Source organism: Notamacropus eugenii, chromosome 1, assembly GCF_028372415.1.
Source record: "Notamacropus eugenii isolate mMacEug1 chromosome 1, mMacEug1.pri_v2, whole genome shotgun sequence".
NCBI lineage: Eukaryota > Metazoa > Chordata > Mammalia > Diprotodontia > Macropodidae > Notamacropus > Notamacropus eugenii.
Genome location: NC_092872.1, coordinates 523,276,163 through 523,294,056, shown reverse-complemented (window position 1 = coordinate 523,294,056; position 17,894 = coordinate 523,276,163). Strand labels below are relative to the sequence as shown.

At 38.0% G+C, this 17,894-nt stretch overlaps 1 protein-coding gene and 1 long non-coding RNA gene across 2 annotated transcripts in view; one reads left to right on the top strand and one right to left on the bottom strand.

Annotated features, from left to right (window-relative positions):
• FAM178B (family with sequence similarity 178 member B) overlaps nucleotides 1–2,156 on the bottom strand; it is a 160,289-nt gene extending 158,133 nt beyond the window's left edge. The window contains exons 1-2 of the mRNA XM_072633788.1: nucleotides 2,092–2,156; nucleotides 1,881–1,974 (exon numbers count right to left, since the gene is read on the bottom strand). The gene's annotated coding sequence lies outside the window, so the exon portion shown is untranslated. The remainder of the gene's footprint in view (nucleotides 1–1,880; nucleotides 1,975–2,091) is intronic.
• The window catches only part of LOC140520110 (uncharacterized), a 28,174-nt gene that overhangs the window by 463 nt on the left and 9,817 nt on the right, over nucleotides 1–17,894 (top strand). Inside the window, exons 2-3 of the long non-coding RNA XR_011972398.1 lie at nucleotides 7,914–8,020; nucleotides 14,514–14,608. This is a non-coding gene — a long non-coding RNA (uncharacterized lncRNA). The remainder of the gene's footprint in view (nucleotides 1–7,913; nucleotides 8,021–14,513; nucleotides 14,609–17,894) is intronic.

The following is a 17,894-nucleotide window of genomic DNA, read 5'->3' as shown; positions in this document are numbered from 1 at the left end:
AATAATTGGTCTCTTGACCCAAGTTTCTACCTTAATCTAACACAGTGCTAAAGTGTAATAATGCCTTTTGGACCAAATATAAACCAACTCCTCCATTTCACTTTTAAAGTCTTTTACAACCTCCCTCAAACCTATCTTTCCAACCTAGTAATTTAGTTCGCTTCTGGCACTCGGAGGTCCATCCAGAACCTGCCTCTTACTGCTCCTTTTTTTTTTTTTCAGATCTTCCCCCTCATTAAGAAGGCAAGCAATACTATATCGATTATACATGTGACTTATTAGTAAGAAACATAATTATTAATAACCAATTATTAATATTGGGGGGATAATCCAGGGTTTTTTCCCCTTTCAATTTTCTCATTTGGATGACTAGGTCAAAGTGCCTCTCAAGCACAGGGGCTGATGATGAGATTGGATTCAATCGTGGGTGGGACCCACAGGACCCCTCCCAGCTAGGAAAGCTTAGTTCAGATTAAAGGGTTAAGACCGTCTTTCCTAGGTGAATCCTGGGCTATTGTTCAATTTGCCTAATTGGTTTGGGGAAGGATAGATCCTTTTGTATAGATTGCTGGAGTTGGAATGATCTGGGTGGTGAAGTTCTTTGTCCGAGACTGGTATAATCAAAGTCTAGTCAGCCTCTCACTGGAGTAAACCCGCTTATTATAATATTCATTCTCATTAATTGCTAACCAATCAGTTGATTTCCATCTTCGGGAACACCCACTCTTCCAATGGTATTTAAACTCTGTAGAGGTTTGTCTTTGGTTTCCCAGAATGCTACTAATTTAATTTTATTATTTGCTAGCCATAATTAATGAGTTGATTATTAATTCCCCAGAAATTATGATTCTCGGGCTTCTCATTCATCACATTATTTTTTACACAGGACACTCTTCTGCAGTTTCCTTCCTCATGCCTGGGAATGCACTCACTCCTTACTTCTGAATCCTTTGTTTCCTTCAAAACTCAGTCCAAGTCCCACCTTCTCCATGAAGCCTTTCTTGAGCCCTGTCTCCTTGTTAGCTCCCTCCTTTCATATCTACTTGTATTTATTTTGCATCGAGGTCATATTTTGTATTGGGGTGACCTGTCCCTCAATCATAGTACCAGGAGCAGCAATGGACAGTAGGGAATCTCTCCTCTCAAAAAACTTGGTATAGTCTAGGGGGTGGGGGTGGTAAATATACATAGGCTGGACATAGGGGGCTGTGGATCTGTGATTTCTTTGATACAGGGAACTCCAGGATGGGAAAAATCTCTCTACTAATGCAGGTTGTCACTTTCTCTGCAACTTTTAATCTTAGAGAGGTGCCAGGAGCACTGAGAAGTTAAGGGACTTGTCTAGGGTCACACAGCCAGTCTGTATCACAGGGAATATTTGAACTAAGGTCTTCCAGATTTTGAGGTCAAATCTCTATCCACTACCTTATAGCTGCCTCATTAATAGGGACAATGAAAATAAAATAAAGCTCTAGAGTGTAGCAGGATGTCAAAAACAACAACCAATCAACAACAGAAATGCAGGATAAAGTAACACTTAAAAGATACATACAAAAGAATATACCTTAGCAGAAGTATCACTCACCTCATCAACAAAACTGTAATTTGGCCTGAATCAGATTAAAATGCAATTCAGAAACGTTTAAGAACATAAATAAAAATACAGCATAACAAAGATCATGTTAAATTATCGTTTTCCATGTACTTTTCGATATAAGATAATACCTCTTTCACCAACATGTGACAGCAGAAATCTGTTTCTATTCGAGTTTGACACTACTGTCTTAGAACAATTGGGATTCCAGAGGTTATCTACTTCTCCCATAAAAAAAAATTTCTAAGTGTAATAATTGAAGATGTAATTAGAGAAAACTTCCTACCTTGGAGAAGAAGCTACTGGAAAAAATGCAGAGGACTGCACCTTTCCTCCCATAGAGAAATCCCAAAATTCATGTTTTCCAAGTCATCATTAAACTACAAAAACAAGGAAAAATTCTTTTAAGCATTTAAAAGGAAGAAAGAAATTACTTATCTAAGAGCACTGGTCAGAATATTTTCAGGAGAGTCAGCAGAGCTGGAACCAAGATCTACCAATTGTCTGGAGATGTCACAGCACAGAGCAGAAAGCAAGCTGGGTTTGAAGCCAGGTTTGAATACTGACTGCGTCTCCAGAACTCCTGGATCTTTTTGTCATTGTGTGACTAAGTAGCAACCAAGCAGCCAGCAACAATGTAGCAAGCCAACTACCCAACAGGCTGGACAGCTCTCCCAAGGACATTGGTAAGACACAGTGTTATTCTCCCCCTTGCAGTAAATTCTAGTATGGGAACGCTAGTTTGCACCAAAATAAAACTGTTTTATCTTGGATAAAGTTGGGATACAAACTGTTTCCCCACAGTCACAGCCTAGCAGTACCATCATTCATGCACAACAGGATAAGCCTTGGGACATCCTGTGATGTTCACTTCTGTAGGGGAGGTCTTGGGTGACTGATTATAAAAGTCACACTCAAGGCCAGGAATGGGGAGGATTGGAGGAGAGGGAATGGGGGAAAGGGAGGGCAGGCAGGGGCAAAATTCAGGAGGCCTGGGAAAGGCTAGGAGAGTATAGCAAGAGGAGGACAGGGCTAGGGGCTATGAGGAGAGAAAAGATTATTCTGCAGCCTGAGCTAGGGGAATGGAAAAACTATTCCCTCATTAGGTCTAATTGGGGGCAGGAGCTCAGCATGGCACGATAAGTCTTTTCAGTTGGCCAAGGGGAAGCAAGCAGAAGCTCAGAGCAGGATGAGGTAGACAATGAGCGCCTAGCAAGCCCAGGTAATATGGTTAAAGGCAGGCATTCCATGCCCAGGCAAGGGGGCCAATTGAGTAGTTTGAAGTAATTTGAAGTAATCCATGCTCTTGCCTCTAAAGAAAAAGAAAAAACACCTAAAAAGATGACAGAGTGCTAGCTAAAAAGAACAAACAAGCAAACAGAAATCAGCTGAAACAGAAAGGAAATAAAGCAAAGTGCTGATGCAATTTTGGGAGGAAAAATGCTACAGAGCAAATGAAACAGCTGAATACACAGAGTAAGACTGATGGAAAAAGGGAGATATGTGCAAATGGATAAATGAAACATTTAAAGAAATAAAGCAGGAATTAACATTGATAAGAAATCGCAAAAACCAAAGAAAAGATGAGCTGGTAAAAATGTTGTGGTTTTTTTAAAATTTTATCTCAGAAGAAGCTAGAGAAGCAAAAATGAAGAAAATGATGATATGGGGAATGTTCTAGAAAACCTAAAATCACCAGTAGGCTCAAAGTTGCTGCCACAGAAAAGAGAATTGCAGACAATGCAGGCCAACTAGATAAACAATTTTAGAAAATGATACCACAGTCTCAGGATTACTGACATCCCAGAATCCCTAGAAAACCAAAGGGACCTAAGCAATATATTCCAGCAAGCAGTCAAAGACAGTTTCACAAAATTGTCTAAAACAAGCAAAAAGGAGAAAAAATTCACAGGATAATCATTGGATCATAGATATAAAACAACAAATAATAATTAACATGTATATAACACCTACTGTGTGCCAGGCACTGGGCTTTACTGTGTGCTAAGTGCTTTATGAGTATTATCACATTTGATCCTTACAACAACCCTGGGAGGCAGATGCTATTGTTATCTCCATTTTACAGAGGAGAAAATCAAGGCTAATAGAGGTTAAATGACTTGTCCAGGGCCACACAATTAGTAAGTGTCTGAGATTTAAAGTCAGGTCTTTCTAACTCCAGACCCAGCATTATCAATGTGCAAACCAGATGCTCTTTTAAAGTTCTTCGCCTTTAACTCCAAAAGACTCACAATGGAAAATGGTATCCATACCCAGAGAAAGAACTTTGGAGTCTGAACGCAGTGCAAAATATACTATTTGGTCTCTCTTTGTGGTTGTTTTGTTTCTTCTTTCTCAGGATTCCTCTTATTGGTTCTAATTCTTCTTTACAACATGACTGATATGTTTAATATGAATGTATAGGTAGAGCCTATATCAGATTGCATGCCATCTTGGGGGAGAGAGGAGGGAAGGAAAGGGGAGAAAATCTAAAACTCAAAATATTAAGGAAGTGAATGTTGAAAACTAAAAATAAATTTGTTAAAAAATTAAAAAATCATAAACCAAACACACATAAAAAAGTTGTTTGTTTTTACAGTGTCATTCCAGTCCCTCATTTTTACAGGTAAAGAAACCCAGAGAAAGCAAAATGACTTGCCCAAGATCAGGCTTAATAAATGGCAGATGTAACATTTGAACCCAAGGCCTATGACTACAAATCCATCATCTTTTCCACTGTACATGCTGTATCCCCAAAATCACAGAGTAATACCCAAGATTCATCACACAACATTGTCAACTACAAACACAACTGTAAAATTTGCTATGAAAAGCTCCGCTAAATCAGTGACTGGCTGTTTCCCTTGCATTTTTCAGGATTTTTGGCACCAAAGAGAGGCAGAAATGTGGAGCTAAATACACTCCAACAGAGACAACTCTTAAGGGCAACTGTCAAGAGATCATACTGGTTGCTTTCCCTCATAGGATTTTTCAAAAAAAGACTCAGGGTTTTGTGGTATTTGCTTTGGACATTCATTCTTCTAGCATTTGCTTATCCTCACTGACTTAGTCCTTGGCCAAGACTGTGACACCAGGAGAAAATTCAGGCTTCTGACCACATACACAGCCTCAGAGATGAACATGGGACCAGCCCACGCCTGTACCCTCAGCGTCTGACTTTGTCAGTCACTCTTCTGAGGAGGTTAGAGAGAAGGAAGTTGACCATGTGAGAACAGTACCAAGTAACAATGCTTGGCTTTTCCCAGGCCATCCAGCTAAAGGGCAGCAAGCCAAGCCAAGAATTCACCTGGCAACTGGTTAGGAGTTGAATTCAGTTCAATTCCACAAGGTCAACAAGATGGGGTAAGCTGGGGTATGGTGAGGCAATTTCCTCTTTCCCACTCCTTTGACTTGGAGGCTGAGAATACTTTGGTAAAATAACTTCTGGATACATCTGCCCTGTTGTGAGGATACTGACTCACAAGACAGGGAGGGTGGGCTTTAAAAATCAGGCTCTTCCACAGTGAGTGGCTCATTGACGCCCTCATGCTTTACTTTTGTGTTTACTATATCAAATCTAATTGTAGCCCACGTTAAAATGAATTGGGTGAATTCTTTCAGGGGCTACACTGAGGAAGGAAGAGGAAATTGAGATTGTGACACATGGACTGAGGGAGACTTGTGAATTTTTCACATACATATACACACACACAGAATGTATACATGTATGTCTATACATATATACACATGTGTGTATATACATGGATGCACACTCATGTATACACACATATACATAAGGATTCTATAGCACTAGGAAAGAAAACTTGTGAATTGCATGAAGACCTGAAAGACAATCCAGCTAGAGACAATACTTTCTGTGCATGCAGATAGAAGTGAGCTGGCTTCAGTCGCCATCTGGTGACTGGTGTGGACATAGCACCCTGGGTAACCCTAAGCTACCCTGCTACACTCTTCATGCAAAGCCCCAGCTGTCCCAAATAACCATAAGAAAGACAGAAATTGAATCCCCCAGAAAATTCAGGTTGGCAGGATAGGATAAGGAGAAGTGAAGAGTTTATAACCAAACGATAGAGAGGAGTGTGGGAAGTAAAAGGAATAATTTTGATTACATGAAATTAAAAAGGTTTTACAGCCAAAATTCAAAGGAAAACAGGGAACTAGGGGAAAACTTTAATAGCAAGTTTCTCTTATAAAGACATTTCTCAAATATATAGGGAACTGAGTCAAATTTATAAAAATAAGAGCCATTCCCCTACTGTTAAATGATCAAAGGGTATGAACAGAAAATTTTCAGAAGAAGAAACCAAAGCTATCAGAAATCAAAGCTATCACAAAAAAATGTTCTAAATCATTACTAAAGAAATGCAAATCAAAACAACTCTGAAGTTCTGCCTCACACCTATTATATTAGCTACCATGACAGAAAAGGAAATGGAGAACAATTTGGAACTATGCCCAAAGGACTATAAAACTATGCATACTCTTTGACCCAGCAAAACCATTATTAGGTCTGCATCCCAAAGAAATCAAAGGAAAAGGACCTATATGTGCAAAAATATTCATAGCAGCTCTCTTTGTGGTGGCAAAGAGTTGGAAATTGGGGAGATGCCCATCAATAAGAGAATGGCTGAACAAGTTACGATATACGATTGTGATAGAACACTTGTGCAATAAGAAATGATGAAGGGGATTGTTTCAGAAAAATCTGGAAAGATTTATGTGAACCAATGCAAAGTGAACAGAATCAAGTAAAAAAGATGAACAAGAAAAGACTTAGCTACTTTGATCTAACAATGGTGTAAGACAAATCTAAAGGACTCCTGCTGAAAAATGCTATTGACTTCCAGAGAGAACTGATGGACAAAACAAATATTATTTATTCACTTTATTTTCTTGCTTTTTTTTTGCCACATAGCTAATATGGGAATATGTTTTGCATGACTTCTATGTAAAATGGGTATATATTACTTGCCTTCTCAATGGTTAGGGGAGGGGCTTGTGGGAGTGAGAGAACTTGGAACTCAAAATTTCTAAAAGTGAATGTTAAAAATAAATAAATCTAAAAATAAAAATAAATAACTAATGCATGAATGCATGAATGAATGGATGTTGTCATCCTAAGGGAAAATCTGAGCATTTCCACCCTAGTTATAGCTCTGTATTTAATGTACCCATAGAAATGTTTTAAAATAAGTTTTTATTGTTATTTTTTGTTTCTTACATCACTACAGTATCCTATGTATCCTTCCTCATGCCTTCCCTGAGAACATCCCATGACAGATAATTTTTTTTATGGAGGAAAAAATGTCACCATAACTGATCAATATGTTGAAAAAGTTGTATCTATGGATACTTGTATGTGAACTCTTGTCTCAGTCATCTGGATCAATGATTTATTATCAGAAGAGTGTTGTCATACTTGCTGACTCTAATATAATTATTAAATTATTAAAATATTTTATGCAAATCAAGCAGATAGATTTTACGAGGATCTTTGCTTTAATAGACGCAATGGGGCTTTTTTTTTTTTCATTCTGGACCCTGTCAGGTTTGAGTGTGTTAGAGAGGGGTTCAAACAATTCCTCGACTATTTACTGCCCTCCTTCTAAACAACATAACAGAAGATGTCTTCTCTAGGCAGAGTTAGTGCCATGGTGCCATAGACCATCTGCATGAGATGTATGGATTTCTTTTGCCTGGGCAGTAAGCATGGATAGCTGAGACTTTGAGTATTGCAAGCTACTAGCTCAATGGAACCACTGTCTGCTTGTCTTCCTTTTATTTAAATAAATGGCTATACAGACTAACCATCTGTTGCCTAAAAGTAAATTTTGTGTAAGTCTTGTGCATGAGTCTTCAATTAATTTCCACAAATATTTCTTAGGTACTTTCAATGGGAAAGGCTTTGTAAGGAAAGCATTAATGTTCAGGATGTGGACCAGGATTGAGATTTCTTTTTTGTGTGTGACCTTGGGGACCTTTCTCTTTTCATTGAATTGAAGAATTATTTTGGCATATTCAGAAAGCCCCCTTTTCTAGGAGCTATGCAACAGAGGAGTCAATTCAGCTTAGCAACACAACGTTAAAATGCTTATTAAAGCTGTGCTGAAAATCCAGAGTACTGTGTGAAACACAGGGAAAAGGTCATGGAGTGGTATAAAGTTTATGTAAGACTGTGGAGTAGAAAGTTTTCTTTTTACTTAAAAAAAAACATTTCATTGACATCTTTTGTCTAAATTAAGTAAAAATATCCAATATAGAAAACCTTTTCTGAAAATGTATGTTTTCATGATCCTAGGAGTGATGAGGGCTGGAAAGGGGATATGAGACCCCCACAAAGACCAAGATACCAGGGGCAGGTCGTCTGGAGAAGAATTCACGAACTCAAGCATTGTTGAAGTCAAGGTAAAGATTTATTACGCTTTTCAGCGGGCAAGAGTTCATAGGGAACCTGCAGCCTTAAAGGGGTACAGGGAAAGTTTATATAGGATATTCTGTAGTATCACTTGTGCCAAATATGCTAACTAGGTGTTTTGGGGTGGGATTAGGGAGTAGTTAAGGGCAGGTCAGTTCTTAAAGGAACATGCACTTTTGGTATCTACTGTGCAGGTATTTTACCCAAAATTCTTCGGGAAATACCCCAAGGCAGGGCTATCCTGAGGTGTGGTTTTAGGCTTGAAATGTCACTAAGTCAATCAGCGGTCAGGACTGACCAGGAAAAACCAGGCTTCTCTTGTCAATGTTTTGTTAGACAAGATTAATGTAAGGGAGTATAGGTATGTCTAAGTCTAGGATACATCTGATTGGTCAGCGAGTAGTAGATGTCGTTATGACCCAGTGCACAGCCCATTAAGCTTAACACAGCTGGGTAAGCCTAATGAGTTCTATGGGTGCAGCTGGCTACTGTAGCAGGAAGGTAGATAACAGTTGTTGCTAGGGCAGGCTGCGTCCTTGGGCTGGGGAGAAACTGCCTGAGATAGTATTTTGAGGCTAGGGAGAAATGTGATTTTTAAAGAGAAATGTGATTTTAGAATTGGGGCCCAAGTACGTGCAACCAAGCACCCCATTAGTAGGATTATGAGGGAGGAGAGAATATATTTCATTATCTTTTTCTCTAGGAAATTTGTTTTTTCCAGATTAGAGTAAATTTAGCATCCTTTGGGGAATTTTTAAAATTTACATTATTTTAATGTCACCTATAATCTGGGGGCAAGGAGGTTTCCTCTTCCCACAAAGAGCCCTAGTTGTAGACTCTTACAGAGCTCAGATTTGGCTTTGAGAAGCCTGACCTCTAAAAAATAACAGACCAAACTTTTTCCCCCATTCTCTAGCTTATTGTATTCCCACTCTGGAGTCCAAGGGAGAATCTCAACAATAAAATTTAGGTGTCTTTCCTTTCTAGAATTTCTCCTGATGTATTATCAGGTCTTTTCTAAAAAAAGGTATTCACTGATCCTTCCTAGGTTTGTATCCGAAAGAGATCAAAAAAAAGGGAAAAGAACCTATTTATACAAAAAAATATTTAGAACTTCTTTTTATGGTGGCAAAGAATTGGAAATTGAGGAGATGCCCATCAATTGGGAAATGGATGAACTAGTTATGCTATATGATATTGTTGTTGTGTTTGTCTTTTGTTCTTGAAGAAGACCATGACATCAAGATGATGACATGACTTGCAGTTGACTTTGATTTGAGTGAGGGAGGGCTGTGCAAGGGCACTAGCTTCACTTTCTTCTCCTGAGCCATCTGGGTCCAGTGGCCTGATATTCATCAAGATGACTGGAGATGGCCCAGGATGCAATGTGGGACCCTGGCCCTTTCAGGCTAAGGCCTTATCACATTCTCACTTAGTGAGATATACCCATTTCTTGCTCAAGGATCAAGCCTTAAACCCAGTTCAATCTGGAGCTCATAGGCTGGACAACAAATCCCCACCCACCTAGCACAGAGTGAATGTAATAACTAAATAGTAATTGTTTCTCCTTTACCCAGGAGGTCTTCCCCTCCAAGTTTGATTTTTTTTTCCTTTTTTTGATTAAAGGGGCCATCCCTTGAGTAACTTAAAGAAGCCTATTCATAGAAAACAGGTGGAGGAGAGCTAAATTAAGAATCATCAGAAAAATTCTGACTAAACACTAATACGGTCCTGAAAATTCTCTCTAAACAAAAAACTAAAGATACTATTCTTCCAGAAAGCAAAAAATGAAAAATGGCTAGATCTACTAGAATCAGAGGTCAAAGTGACATCAGTAATAATACATCAGTCACACTACAGAAAAGAAACCTTGAACTGAAAACACATAGTAATGAAACAGTCAAATTCTAGGACATCAAAGTAAAAGAAAAACTATTGTAAACATCCAGAAAGAAAGAATTTAAGTACCCAGAAACTAGTCAGAATCAAGCAACGTTATGTAACTACTGTAAAGATGAAAAAAGGAAATAACATAACTTACAAACGAGAATAACTTACCCAGAGAAACTGAATGTAGTCCTAAAAGGGGGGGAAGGGGTGGGAATAGACCTTTAATAGAGGACTCTCAAACATTCCTGATCAAAACAGATGTAAGCTGAGTTGATATTTAAAAATGTAAACACAGGTTAAAAAAAAAAAACTAGAAAGTTCATTACAACTGAGCAACTAGGAGAAGCTAAATAATTTTGAAAGTGCTTATCTTCTAATAGGAAAAAACATAGAAAGTGTCCCTTCAGAGTTCCACTATCTTTAAGAGATCACAGAAGATCCAACTAACACAGTAACTGAATGTGGGTTTCGTTGTTTTTAAGAGAGGAGAAAAAGGGTGGGGAATAGGAATGTACTAGAAGAGGAATACAGAAGAAGAAGGGGAAAATATTATTTTGCATAATGGAAGTGCAAGAGAAGAAAATGCAAGCATAGAAGTCAAGATACACACAGAGGGGACAAGAACGGATTAGAAAGCATAATCCAACAATATGTTGTTTACAACAAACATAAAACAAAAATATTGGCGTAGAATTAAAATAAACTAGAATGTATTATGCTTCAGGTTAATTTAGAAAATAAGAGTATTAAACATGATCTCACACAAGTAAAGAAATGGTTAAAAAGAGATAAGCAGGAAAAATATATTATGCTTAAAGGTACCACAGATAATGAAATAATATCAATACTTTATATATATGTATGAGCTGGCATAACATCTAAGTACTTAAAGAAAAAGTTAGGTTGTAAGGAGAAATAAGCATAAAAAAGATAATGTAAATAAATGATCATTTTCTTTATACAACTGGACAATCTAAATATATATATTAATAAGAATTAAGGATCTGAACAGAATTTTAGAAAAGATAAATAAGATAAATCTCTGGAGATTAATGAATTGGGATAGAAATGACTATTTCTCAGCCATATATATGATGTTTTTATATCCAATTGGCTATGCATGATAGCACAAAAATTTCATAAATAATTATAGAAAAGCAAAAATATAAAACAAGCTTTACTAGCCAAGTATAATAAAAATTATAATCAATAAAGGGAATCTTACGGAAGCATTCAAACTTAAAACAGAGACTAAATAATTCAATATTAAGGAATTTATGGGTCAAAGATCACACCACAGAAACACTAAATAATTTCATGAAAGAAAATATCAAAAATGAGACTATAAATTTTGGGGAATGCAGCTAAATCAGTTCTTATGGGAAAATTTATGTCTGAACACTTTCATCAACAAAAAAGAGAAATTAGGGTACATGCAACTAAAAAACATAGAAAAGCAATAAATCATCTAAACACAAAAATAAAAAAGAATTGAGAATCCAGAAGAATCTGAAAATCAAAAACTAAAACTGAAAGCAAAAAACCCATTGAATGAGTAAGTAAGAGCCAGTTTTTAAATAAAATTGATAAACTATTAGCTGATCTGATCCAAAATAAGAGGAAAACTAAATTGTCAATATAAAAAATAATTAAAAAGTGAACTCAAATAAAGTAGAAATAAACAAAATTAGAAATTATTCTGCTCAATTGTACACCAACAAAACTAATACGTGAAATAGATGTTTATGCACAAAAATATAAAATATGCAGCTGAACAAAGCAAGGAATAGAGATTTAAACAACCCAATCTCAGAAAAGAAATAATATAAGCCGTAAACTCCAGCCTGCCTCAAAAAAGTCACAAACTAGATAAATTTACAAGTGAATTCTAGCAAACATCTAAAGAACAATTAATTCTAATATTACATAGTGTATAAAAAGAAAAGAAAGCGTCCCATCAAATCTTTCTGTGAGACAAATATAGTTCTAATACAGAAGAGTCAGAGTTATAATACAGAAGAGCCAATAGATACGGTATATGATTAGTTATGGTGTATGATGAACTAGATATGATATATGGTATATGGAATATTATTGTACTATAAGAAATGATAAGCAGGATGGTTTCAGAAAAACCAGGGAAGACCTAGACGAACTGATACAAAGTGAAGTGAGCAGAACCAGGAAAACATTATACATTGTAACAGCAATATGGTAAGGACCATCAACTGTGAAAGACTTAGCTAGTCTGATCAAGACAGTGATCCAAGACAATCCCAAAGGACCCATGATGAAGAATACTGTCGTCTTCCAGAGAGAGAAATGATGTCATGAACTCAGGGTGCAAATTGAAGCATATATTGCTTAAAACTTTATTTTTCTTGTGTGTGTGTGTGATTTCTTTTGTAACATGGCTAATATGAAAATATATTTTACATGACTTCACATGAATAATTAATAAAATATTGGTTGCCTTCTCGAGGGATGTGGGAGGATGGAAGAGGGAAAGAACTTGGAACTCAAAATTTTAAAAAATAAATGTCAAAAAAAATTTTACATATAATAGGAAACATTTAACAAAATAAATAAAATGTATTTTAAAAATAAAAAGTATTCACTGTACAAAGTAGTAGATTTCAATTATGGAACAGTTATTTATTTCTTCCACTACAAAAAAAATTACTAAAACACACAAGACCCATAAGCACACATTTTGTCACTATTGAGTTGTTTCAGTTGTTTCCAACTCCTTGTGATCCCACCTGGGGTTTTTTGGCAAAGATGCTGGCGTGGTTTGCCATTTCCTTCCCCGGCTCATTTTACAGATGAGGAAACTGAGGCAAACAGGGTTAATTGACTTGCCCAGGATTAACACATATTTACAAAAATGAAACCCATCACTTACATTATACTTTCCCAGGAAATAAAGATTTCCCAAGGAAACTTATGGGTCTGCTGGACATTCACATGATTATAGGATCATAGATTTAGAACCAGAAGGGACTTTAGAAACCATTTATCCATTTTTCAGATGAAGAAATTTTTCAGATTTATTCATTTTTCAGATGAAGAAACTAAGGCCTAGAGAGGTTAAATGAATTGTCTAAGATTGTACAGGCAGGATTTGAACTAAGATCTTCTGATCAGCAGCTCAAAGTGCTTATCTTCTGTCCAGCAATGTCTGTATGGATTATCCTCCTGACAGTGCTTAGCTCCTTCTCTAAGAAGCTTATAATGGTATGGGTCACCTACCACTAGGCAACAAGCACCAGATTCAACAATTCTATACCTCTTAAGACCACAAAGTAACTGTGAAGGCTGGAAACATCCATCTCTCAGGACCTCTGTGCAGTCATATGTGCTTGGGTAAAGAAACACAAAACATAATGAACAGCCAGGGACTTGAGGGTCACTCTCAGACTCACCTCAATGGGCACAGGTTCTTGCTACGATGTGCTCATGTATCACCACAGTTGCTGCTGAGGAGAAAGAGATGGGGGGAGGGAATAATCCACCAGCTCCTCCCTACCTCCCCTGCTGGAGAGTGGCATTTACTACGTCCCACCAAAGAGATTACCTCAAAAGAGACTCGAACATCATCTGGTTAACATGCTGACATGGAAGATCATGGAGAAGCCCAGGTCTTCCACAGAAAACCTTAACAAACATCTAAAAAGGGTCCACAAGGACCAATAATATGGAAATCTAAAAAAGGAAGAAAAATAATTTCCATCTAGTCCAAAAATGCACAAAAAAATTGGCCAGAAGAGGGTAGATACTGTTTGACTGATCAAACTAGGGAAGCCAGAACCAGCTCAGGTAAATGTGGAAGAGGTGGGGAGAGGGTCATGCTTGGGAAACCAACAGAAACTATAGAAATCTGGTCTGAAGTAATTGGAGGAGAGCCAGCCCAAATTCCTACAAACAGACCAGAAGCCAAGCCAGTACTAGCTCTGATAATTGGACACTTGAAGCCAGATCATGTCTCTGGCCAGCCAGGACAGAATCAGTCTCAGTAAGGATAGAGGGCCTGGTCATGCAATCCTCAGAGTAGTGGGAGCCACAGTAAGAGACTGGGCTAAATCAGTGCCTGAGGATCGGTTCTAGGAGGGATGTACAGGAGACGTGACTGGCGTTCTCATAGCCCATGTATCACTAGAGCTTGTCAGGATCACAGCAAGGGATATAAAACTCCTGAATGAGGACTGTGCAAAAGTGAGGAAAAGGTGAACCAATGACTGAAACTGCAGTGAACTACTAGGTTTGTTGTGGTTGTTTGGTCGTTTCAGAGTCTTCATGACCCCATTTGGAGTTTTCTTAGCAAAGATACTGGAGTGGTTTTCCATTTCCTTCTCCAACTCATTTTACAGGAAACTGAGGCAAGCAGTGTTTAGTGACTTGCCCAGAGTTACACAGATAGTAAGTGTATGAGGTCAGATTTGAACTGACTCCAGACCCAGCACACTGTTTGTGGTTGTTCATGAACATTCTCAGAGGATAAATGCCATCACAAGACTGATGTCTTGACTTGCAAGTGAATTTGATTTAAGTGAGGCAGAACTAAGCAATCATCAGCCTCACTCTCTCTTCCAGACTCATTGAAGTCCAGTGGCAAGACTTAAGTCAAGAGGAATGGAGATGGCCCAGGACACAGTGGGAGACCTTTTTTAAGCTACCATCTTTCTCAGGTATGTTTGTCTGAGGCAACCACCCATTCAGTGATTAAGGGCTATTACCTGTATGCTTAGTTCTGCCCTCTGAGTGTGTGTTCATCCTTTGTTGCCGAAGAAGACTGTGCCATCAGAGAAATGATGACATGACTTGCACTTGACTTTGTTTTTAGTGAGAGAAGGCTGTGCAGGTCACCAGCCTCATTTCTCCTCCAGAGCCATCTGAATCCATTGACCAGGTATTCATCAGGGTGACTGGAGATGACCCAGGATGAGGCAATTGGGGTTAAGTGACTTGCCCAAGGTCACACAGCTAGTGAGTGTCAAGTGTCTGAGGTGAGATTTGAACTCAGGCCCTCCTGACTCCTGCACTGGTGCTCTATCCACTGCACCACTTAGCTACCCTAACTCCACAGCAATTACAAAGAGAACCTCCATGGCTTGACCACAAGGACAAGAGAGGTTGGAAGAAATTCAGTTTCACTATATTTATTATGTACCTATTGTTGACCTGAAAGTTTGGTTAAAAAAGGCAAACAAGCTAAATGCATATTGTTTATTCCCTTAAAGTTAGCGGTTACATGGTCATGGAGCCAGAGAAGGAAATCTCTGACTGACTGTTACAGGAATGACCAGGCTTAAATCTGTTTTAGGATAATCCAAGGGTGTCTGTGTTCCTCAGATTTATGGTTTCTATATGTGTTCAACTATACCATCAGAAATTAATTTCTTACTTGGATAGGTTGTAAATTCAATAAGATAACAGAGTTGACAAAGTTTCAATTGAAATTATGACTCAAGACATTGGTGTTTTCTTTACCATTGACCTGCCATAACATAGTATATGTCCACAAAATATTAAAATATGCAAAAAATCCCATTATTCAAGATAGTGTCTTGGGTTAAGGGTCTCATGAAGTATGCTAAGTCAGCCCCATCTGGCTTTGTTGACATAAGAAGAGATATTCTCTGAGTTTACTTCAGAGAATAAAGAGACTGTTAGGTCCAGGCTCTTCTTCTGATTAATTCAAGCTCTTGCCTTTATTAAAGTCCAGAAATTATATTAAATGTTATCACTATTATATGCTAGCATTATGTTAAGTATTGAGGACACACACAAAAAAGGCAAAAGACGGTTCCTGCCCTCAGATAACTTACAATCTAATGGATGAAATCAGAGATAAAAAATGAAATGAAAGTTCAGGGGGGAAAATTGAAAAGAATAAAAAATAGGTTAGAATATAAGGTTGAAAACCTTACCCAAGTAGTGTACTCCTTGAGAAACAGAAATTAATGACACCATGAGATAATAAATATTAGAACAAAGTAAAAATATTTTTAAAAGAAGAAAATTTAAGTTACATGAAAAATTAACAACTAATTTGAAAAAGAAGGTTGAGGATATATAAGATCCATCAAACTTCCTAAAAAATATGACCAAACAAAAAACCTGAGCATCACATTTTAAGAAATCATACAATAAAATTATTCAGATGTTTTAAACCAGAGTTTGGTATTAGAACAGTTGGGAAACAACACAAGTGCCAAAGTATTGGGGTAAGGACTCAGTATTTGACAGAAACTGGGAAGCCAGAAAGCAGTGTAACAGAAATTAGGTAGAGACAAACATCCTACCTCACAGGGTTGTTGTGAGGATCAAATGTGTTAACGTAGAAAATGCTTTGCAAAGGAAAGAGTCCCAACAAAAGTCCCTCTCCGTGTTGCCAAAGAATACGTGCCTGCCTGCATGGAAAGTGCTGCACCCGAAATGCCAGATATAATAGTCAAGTTCTCTTAATTCAGAAAGTATTTCCTAGGCAGGAAGCATGGATTGGAGAACCCTGTTCTCAGGAAGGGAACAATTGGCATACTGTTGGTGAAAGGCAAATGAGTCTTTGACTTGCCTTTTCCAAAAACCCATCTGTAATCTAAGGCCAATTTTAATGTCTGAAAAAGTTTCACTGTTGGAGGTCCTTAATTTTTTAAAAATTAATTTGATATTATTTCCACATCCACATTTTCTCACTCCTCCCACCAACTGAGAAAGCAAGAAAAACAAAAACCCTGTTAAAAACAGAGGTCAAACAAAACAAATTTTGCCTGTGGGCACCCCCCCGCCCCCCCCCCAAAATTCTTACTATAAACTCTGGATCCATCACCTCTGAATCAGGAGGCGAGTAACATGTTTCATCTTGCATCTTTTGAAATTATGGTTGGTCGTTGTACTGAACAGGGTCCCGAAATCTTTCAAAGGTGTTTGTCTTTACAATATTGCTGCTATTGTACAAATTGTTCTCCTGGTTCTGTTCACCTCAGTTCGTACAAGTCTTCCTGTGTTTCTCTGAAACCATGACCTTCATCATTTCTTACAACCTGATAGTATTCCATATATATATGGAGAGAGAGAGAGAGAGAAAGACGGAGAGAGAGAGACAGAGAGAGACAGAGACAGAGACAGAGATAATTGTCCTTCATTGGTGAAGAGGACCAAAATGACATCACCATGATAAAGTGAAATTTCAGTGTGTCTGACATGGCTCATCAGACCAATACGAGCTCAGAATGCTCTACCTCAGATTGGGCACTGATAGTCCATGTGAATATTTGGGGTGGTTACTCCAAATTTGCGCATCCTACATTTCCTTTGTGCTGTCTTCATTCTGCTTTGCTCATAGAGTTACATCCAGCACCTTTTCCGATGTGGGCACACTGTGCTGAGCGGTCCTGTGCCAGTGTCTCCCATGTTGCACAGTCAAATCCAAAGTTCCTGAGACAGACCTTTGAGAATGTCCTTGTATCTCTTCTTCTGACCACCAGGTGATCGCCTGCCCCATGCGAGTTCTCCATAAAATAATCTTTTTGGCATGAGTACATTTTGCATTCGAACAATGTGGCCACCCATGGGAGTTGCGCTTTCTGGAACATAGTTTGAATGCTTGGTAGTTCAGTTCAAGCAAAGACGTCAGTGTCTGGTACCTTATCCTTCCAGGTGATCCTCCACTTTGGTCTTGGCTTGTAGCCTTTTCAAATTGAAGAACTTACCATTGGTATGGTAGTTGACCTTGATTTTCATCTTCATTGAAAGCATTTGACAACATGGCTGAAAGCATCATGCTAAAAGCATGGGAGTAAGCACACAGCCTTGTTTCACTCCATCAGTGACTAGGAAGGCATGAGAGAATTGTCCACTATCCAGAACCTGGGTAAACATGCCATCATGAAGTTGACATACAAAACAGATGAACTTCTCTAGGCAACCAAATTTTGACATAATTTTCCATAAGCCCTCACGACTAACAGTGTC